The 7500-nt window shown below is 41.1% G+C and overlaps 1 protein-coding gene across 2 annotated transcripts in view; it reads left to right on the top strand.

Annotated features, from left to right (window-relative positions):
* Hydr2 (abhydrolase domain-containing protein 2) overlaps window positions 1-7500 on the top strand; it is a 76872-nt gene that overhangs the window by 17834 nt on the left and 51538 nt on the right. The window lies entirely within an intron of this gene.

Consider the following 7500-nt stretch of genomic DNA (forward strand, 5'->3'; position numbering starts at 1 on the left):
ATTTTATTCTTTCTTCTTCTTTTTTTTCATTTACTTTTTTTATTTCTTGAACTTTGCTGACGGCACGAGTGTGAAAAGACACGGTCCGGTTTTGAATTCGCCAAGGCCCCTCTGAATCATAATCAGGTGAAGACTGAGCGAATCTTGTCTGGGCGCAATTCACAGAACCTCAAAGAGGGGAAACTCCATCACTGTATATATTTGATATCTATAAATTGATTGATTGATTTACTCTTGTGTGGTTTAAGATCGTGTTTCCTTGCAATTCATGGTCCAGCGAGACGGACGTGAGAGAATCGTCTCACTACTCCCCGTCCTGAAAACACTTCAACACCCTTGCCTCCATCACGATGTGCAGCACTGAGGGGCTGACATACGGTCTTTGGACTGGGCCCGAGGTGTCTGCTTGTCAACTTTGTATTCCCTTTGCCTTTTATACACAAGGGGGACTAACAACCGGTGACTACTCCCTTCCAAATGCTGTTATTGCCCGGGGACGTAGAAACAAGTTCACACTAAAACAGCAAGGGCAACGGTCCAATATTTCCTCTCAGAGGGATATTTGAAAAAGCTTGAGGACCGTGACCGGCCGCCTTGGGGATGTGGTTTTCTTGACAGTAAATAACAAAACAACTAGATAGTTATTCAGCGAGTTGTAGTTGATGTCGTTCATACCAATAAAGGTGTTATTTATTTTTAATTCTAATATTTATCATTATTATTATTATTATTTTTTTTTTGTGGGCGGGTGGGAGTTCGTGGGAACTGCTGCGAAGTCTCCTACGTCCGGATCGAGGAACTTCTTGGCCCCTGTCCATCCGAAGGCGACGCCACCGAACTGGGCGAAGTAGCAGGTCCAATATCCCTTGAGGCGCTCAAGCCGTAGTCAGGAGGGTGATCACATTTAGCAAAATTGCGCTAAATTGAGCGTATTCTTCCTGAAAATAATGCTTTATTAGAAAAATATACAAGAGAAACTTATTAAGAGAAAGGAAAGATATAGCATTATTTTGCTAATCTAGTATAATCTCAGCTGCTTTCTAGCATATGCTTGAAAAATCTAGTCACCCTGATAGACTTCACACGTTCAGAAAAAGTTGTAGTTTCTGTTGCAAAGTTGCAGGCAACAACATCGATTCCCTGAAGTTTCTGTCTCAGAACTCCGGAATAACGTTGGTAGGTACTGAAAGCCCGGAAGCTACCGATGTTCCGGTACGAGTGAGCACACCACAAATACCGCACCGGAACCTAACGGGTCTTTTTTTTTTTTTTTTTTTCCTCCATAAAACTTTTTGCAACCTACATTGATTTTATGGCAGACCTGATCCGTATAAAGACCTGCAGGTAGTTTCTCAAAGTTGAATAAAATTATTTGGCTTTAGCCAGAATAAAGTGGCAAGTCTAATGTGGGAAGGAATTTTGTCTGAATAAAATCACCTGGCGGCAGCCCAGAAGGATGCACGAGTCCACTGTTGTGGCCACAGGCAGGCGGATTTTTTTTTTTTCGATTAATTCATTTATTTGTATATGTATTAATTTCCGTCAAGGATTTTAAGTAAGGGACCCGCATCTCACCAAACTGGGTGAAGCTGCTGTGGAAAGTAAGAGTCAGGCTGCATCATCCCCGAGGGGATAGCCCGGCGATCCGGCAGTTGACATTGAAGACTGAAACACACAAACGCACGCACACACACACACACACACACACACACACACACACACACACACACACACACACACACACACACACACACACACACACACACACACACACACACACACACACACACGCATACACACGTGTCTACTTTTTTTGGGGGGGAGGAGTGTGTTAGGACAAGTTGGGTCCATGTCCAGTTTTTTTTTTCCTAGTTTGAACGTGAACAGGTTCATATCGGTAGCTGTGAAGTTCAGGAAGAATTTTTTTCCTAGATCCTCTTGCGTATTTCCTGCCTAGATTCTATTTAGCTTCGGGATCATGATCCTGTCACTCTGCGTGGTATTAACCTCGCTTGGTTCTTTCCTCTGTCTTATTGGTTAAGAACGTGAACGTCATTATACTTTGAAAGTGCACAATCCGCAGTGAGAGAGCAAGGTCGAAGCTTGATTACTCGGAATGTGGCGTCGTTGTTCCCGTCCACGTGGACTGAGCTGCGTGCCACGTGCCCTCGATCGTAACTTGACCGCCCGAGCCGCGTAAGCAGAACTCCCCATGTCCTGGTTGGTGTATTGACTCCCGAGCTCGATCGCTAGCGCGTCGTGGGAAGCAGGTTCGAAGTCGTCTTCGTTCCTGGTCTCTGCGGCGAGGTGGGTGTCGTCGGAGTCAGGGTCCTTGTCAGGATTACCCTGGGCAAGAGATAAAAATGGATGAATAAATAACATCAAGGGTCCTACTACTACTACTATTACTACTGGTGCCGCCACCACCACCACCAGCACCACTACTACTTTTTTATTTATTTTTTATTTATTTTTTATTTTAACGACTTTCATCCTTGTGGAACCGAGTGGTGAAAGCGGTCAGGATCTGCCTCCCACAGACCCAGTTCATTGGCCCCTCGCCAATGACTGTGATCGACTACCCTTTAATATTTTGTATTATTTCACTTTAATGAAGCCTAATATAGAAGTTCATTTATCCTACTTTCTACAACAGTGCTCAAAATCGAAGTTTTTTATACTGTATGTGGAGATTTCTGGGGTCAGGACCTGGTACCTCTCAGGCTTAGGAGAGCTGATCTTAAAAGTGAGAATGATAGTCTGCATCTCATACACGCTACAATGCTGCTCTTTGGTTGTTTCTCTTCTGCCATCACTGCCAGACGAGCGTAGAATGCTGCTGCTGCTACTACTACTACTACTACTACTACTACTACTACTACTACTACCACTACTACCACTACTACTACTACTACTACCACCACCACCACCACCACCACCTACACCACCCTACACCACCACCACCACCACCACCACCTTCACCACCACCTTCACCACCACCTCTGTCTTTGGAACTAGTTTCTATTCTTATATAACTGTAATACAGTGATTCTTTCATGATCATTGGCTCCACGCTCTATACCTGTGCTACTACTATTACCTGCTGCTGCTACTGCTACGGCTGCTGCTACTGCTACTACTACTACTACTACTACCACTACTGCTACTACTGCCACTACCGCTACCACTACCACAACCACTATCACTACCACTACCACCACCACCTCCTCCTCCTCCTTCACCACCACCTTCACCACCACCTTCACCACCACCTTCACCACCACCACCTCCTCCTTCACCACCACCTTTATCACCACCTTCACCACCACCACCTTCACCACCTTCACCACCACCTTCACCACCACCTCTGTCTTTGGAACTAGTTTCTATTCTTATATAACTGTAATACAGTGATTCTTTCATGATCATTGGCTCCACGCTCTATACCTGTGCTACTACTATTACCTATACATCTGCTGCTGCTGATACTACTACTACTATTACTACTACTGCTACCGCCACCACACCAACACTATCATTGCCACTACTACTGTCACCACTATTGCAACAACTACTAACCCTACTACCACCCACCACACATCCACTACAATCACCACTGCCAGTATTTCCATTATTGATATTACCATAACTATTAGTAGTACTACTGGTACTACATTCAGTTTTACTAATTTTTCTAGAAAATATTACCTCAGTTCATAGAGCAGCCATACTTACAGATCTCATTTTTAAGTGTCTGCTTCAGAGGTGAATGTGCTATTGATATGTATTTTGATGTGATGGTTTAAGATTACTGCTAAACCACTGATTCCAAGATATTTATTTTTACACGTGATGTACTGTGTATGTAGTGTACAAGTAGTGAAGTGTTAACCTGGACCTTGCTTAAGGTTATTTCGCGGGATGAAATGTCACCTCGACCGAGAAAGTCATGGCCATCGGGAACGTCTTCCTCATTTGGCGTATCACGAGCCAGTGGGACTTCGTGGGGTGCTGAAAGACGAAAAACTGGTGGAGTGCCTGGCTGCTTGCACGGACTGCACTGGATTTTTTTTTTTTAATAAGTAATAATTTTTTATGATCTCTTGGCATTGTTCAAGCCATTGTCGCTTACAAGGCCATTGGCGTTCTTGATCGACCACTGGCGAAGGCTTGATGCACAAGTGTTGCAGCACATGTCAACGTCCCACTTCTTGTCCAGATCTCCACGTTTGCTGCCTAAGTATAATTGGTAGACTTTCTTAACTAGTGATATTGTGCTTTTGTGATGAAAAAAATCTTCCTCCACATTATAAATATTGTCAGCACAGTTCATGTAAATACAAGTCATATCTTCTCTCAATGACTTGATTCACAAATAAGATTAAAACTAATATTTTTAAGAGTGATGGACCGCGATTTTTCCAGGAAAGCGTTGCCTAAGCTCATTAATGATTGAATCATTTGTAAATGCTGATTTTAACATGATACAATACCAGCTTCTGATTGCATTAATCATTATTTTGTCTAAGAACAAAAATTGCCCAAACGCAGCTCTAGATGGCTTCATAGATCTAGTGAAAGATGTCCAGGTATCTAAGTTGATAACCATGTCCCTTGTCAAACTGTTTACTGTTCTCGTACTTGCGTACACACTTAGTACATGTAGATACCGAGTCTGTACGCACGAAGTACATGTGCATGCATTAGGCAGTTGGTGACGAGCTTAGCAGAGGAAGACACAGTGAGGACCGAACCTTCATTAGTACGACGTGTAGCTTATTACAGCTTTATCAAGTACACAAATAAGTACTAACCCACTGCCATGTCTGGAAAAGTGGAGCCAGTCAGCCACATTAACCATAATTCCCCTGGTCATTGACCCAGAATGAACAGTGATTGGATGTAGACCAGTGTCAATATGCTCATGTGAGTGGTCATTATTTGTTTATGTTACTATATTTGTTTATTTATATTATTTTTTCATGTTATTCATATTATTTGTTTAACAGTTTATGTATGTTCATTCATTCTTGCAATTTATCACATGATGTTTCGCTAGTTTTCAAAACCGCAGTTTACAGAATAACACGAGGTTAGCTTACTAGCAGACACATAACCTAACTGCGGCCGAAGGCGTCCCCTTTTCCCATTGTGTTTAGGTAGCCTAGAGTCGTTGAGGAACGTAGCGGGAGATTTTGTCGTCGAGAGGCGGGGTCGGTTCCCAACAAATCACACCAGGGAACGTGATAACATTGACCCAGTGAGGTATCCGCTAGTGTATCATCTTCCTTTATATCATACCCTCCTCCTCCCCTCCTCCTCCTCCTCCTCCCTCCTCCTCCTCCTCCTCCTCCTCCTCCTCCTTCTCCCCTCCTCCTCCTCCTCCCTCCTCCTCCTCCTCCTCCTCCTACCGGAAGCCCCATGAAGTTACAGTCCACGAATAGTACCCAGTAACATCCTCATCATGAAACACACTTTGATTGAGGGAGTTCCTTGCATGTCCTACAACCTTCTCCACTTCCTCCATTCCGTCTTCACTTATTTTAGTGCGTTTGTTTTTAATGTATTGCCTAGCCTTTTGGTTTTGTGTGTACCCTGAAGATGCCTTAATAGGCGAAAACGTTGAGACTTCTTTCGTCATATTTCAATGTGGCATTGTGCAACACTGTCAATCAAGCGATATTCACACACACACACACACACACACACACACACACACACACACACACACACACACACACACACACACACACACACACACACACACACACAATACAAGTTAGATGAGAAAGTGGTGTGTGCAAAAACAATACACGAATTTAAAAACAGTCTAGATAAAACGAGATATGAAGACGGGACCCCACGAGCATAGCTCCCCTTCCCGTAAAATACAACTAGGTAAACACACACACACACACACACACACACACACACACACACACACACACACACACACACACACACACACACACACACACACACAGAGGTAAATAACGAATTAACGTCAAAACTGACAGACATATCAAGATCGTTCAATTTACTAATTAAATCTACATTGTTCCTAATGTATTTAGATTTTAAGTTAGTTAGCTTTGACGTTAATTCTTTATTTACTTGTGTTCCTGTTTTTTACCTTCTTTCCTTCCTAGAAGATGAACTCAAACTTCATTCTTTACCTCTTCCAGTTGATGTCATTATTAATCTCATTAAACTCTGTGTGGTTGATTCCAAATTCGTTTTTGATGGAAAAATCTATGTACAAAGATTTGGCATGGCTATGGGGAATCCCTTGTCTCCACTGTTGAGTAATTAGTATATGGAATTTTTTGAAATGGAGTTGTTTTCTTGTATTCTTCCACGTAATGTTATTTGGTACAGGTATGTCGATGACATACTATGCATTTGGCCACTTGCTCATAATTTGAATAATTTTTAAGTTTAAACAATTTAGTACCTTCTATAAAATTTAAAATTGAGGCAGAACAAGACAACAAATTACCCTTTCTAGATGTTACCATTCACAGAAATGAAAGGTACTTCAGGTTTGATGTTTTTCGTAAATCCACTAACGTTTTGTCATATGTTCACTATTATTCTGCTCACCACCTTAATACAAAAATCTCAGTTTTTTCCTCCATGTTTCTTAGAGCTTTTAGAGTTTGTAGTCCTGAATTTTTAGACGAAGAAATAAAAAGGATTTATGAAATAGCATCAAACTTGAAATACCCAAAACATGTGATAGTTATATCACAATACAAGGCCAGGAAGTCCTACGATGATTCTTCCCGAAAAGATCCTTTTAATAAAAAGAATCTTCTGGTTCTTCCCTTTCACCCCAATTTGGTGAAACTTCCTCGTGTCCTTGAGGTTTTTAATGTTAATGTTGTATTTAAAAACAATACAATCAAAGAACTTATTTCAAGAATTCGCCTGATAATTCGGCTGGTTGTGTCTACACTATCCTTTGCAAGAATTGCAATTCTTGTTACATTGGTCAGACTGGCAAGGAATTAAGATTTAGGTTGAACCAACACATGTATAGTGTCCGTACTGGCCAATCTTCAAGTGGCATTGATTGGGACAATTCCCAAGAAATTGTTTCATGTAATTCTTATTTGGTAAGAATATAATTGAATCGTGTCTCATTAAAAAAAACTTTTAATGAGAATCTCAATTTAAGCACTGGTCTTTTCAAACTAGATAATTTTGTCATTAACCAAATTGTAGGACAGGGTCCCAAAGCTCCGCCTTACCCATCTTGTGTGACTTTTTATCACCTGTGGCAATTGTCACCCATTTTATTTATTCATTTATTATTATTATTATTATTATCATTATTATTATTATTATTATTATTATTATTATTATTATTATTATTATTATTATTTCTATTATTGTTTCTTTGTAAGACAATCCTTATGTATTTATGTTGAGTGACCTCTCCTGTTCTCTACACTATTGTATTTAAGCTGTACTTTGTTGTTATACTATGTACTTTGA

Source organism: Oratosquilla oratoria, chromosome 2, assembly GCF_046742065.1.
Source record: "Oratosquilla oratoria isolate Oo_2021 chromosome 2, ASM4674206v1, whole genome shotgun sequence".
In the NCBI taxonomy this organism is placed as follows: domain Eukaryota; kingdom Metazoa; phylum Arthropoda; class Malacostraca; order Stomatopoda; family Squillidae; genus Oratosquilla; species Oratosquilla oratoria.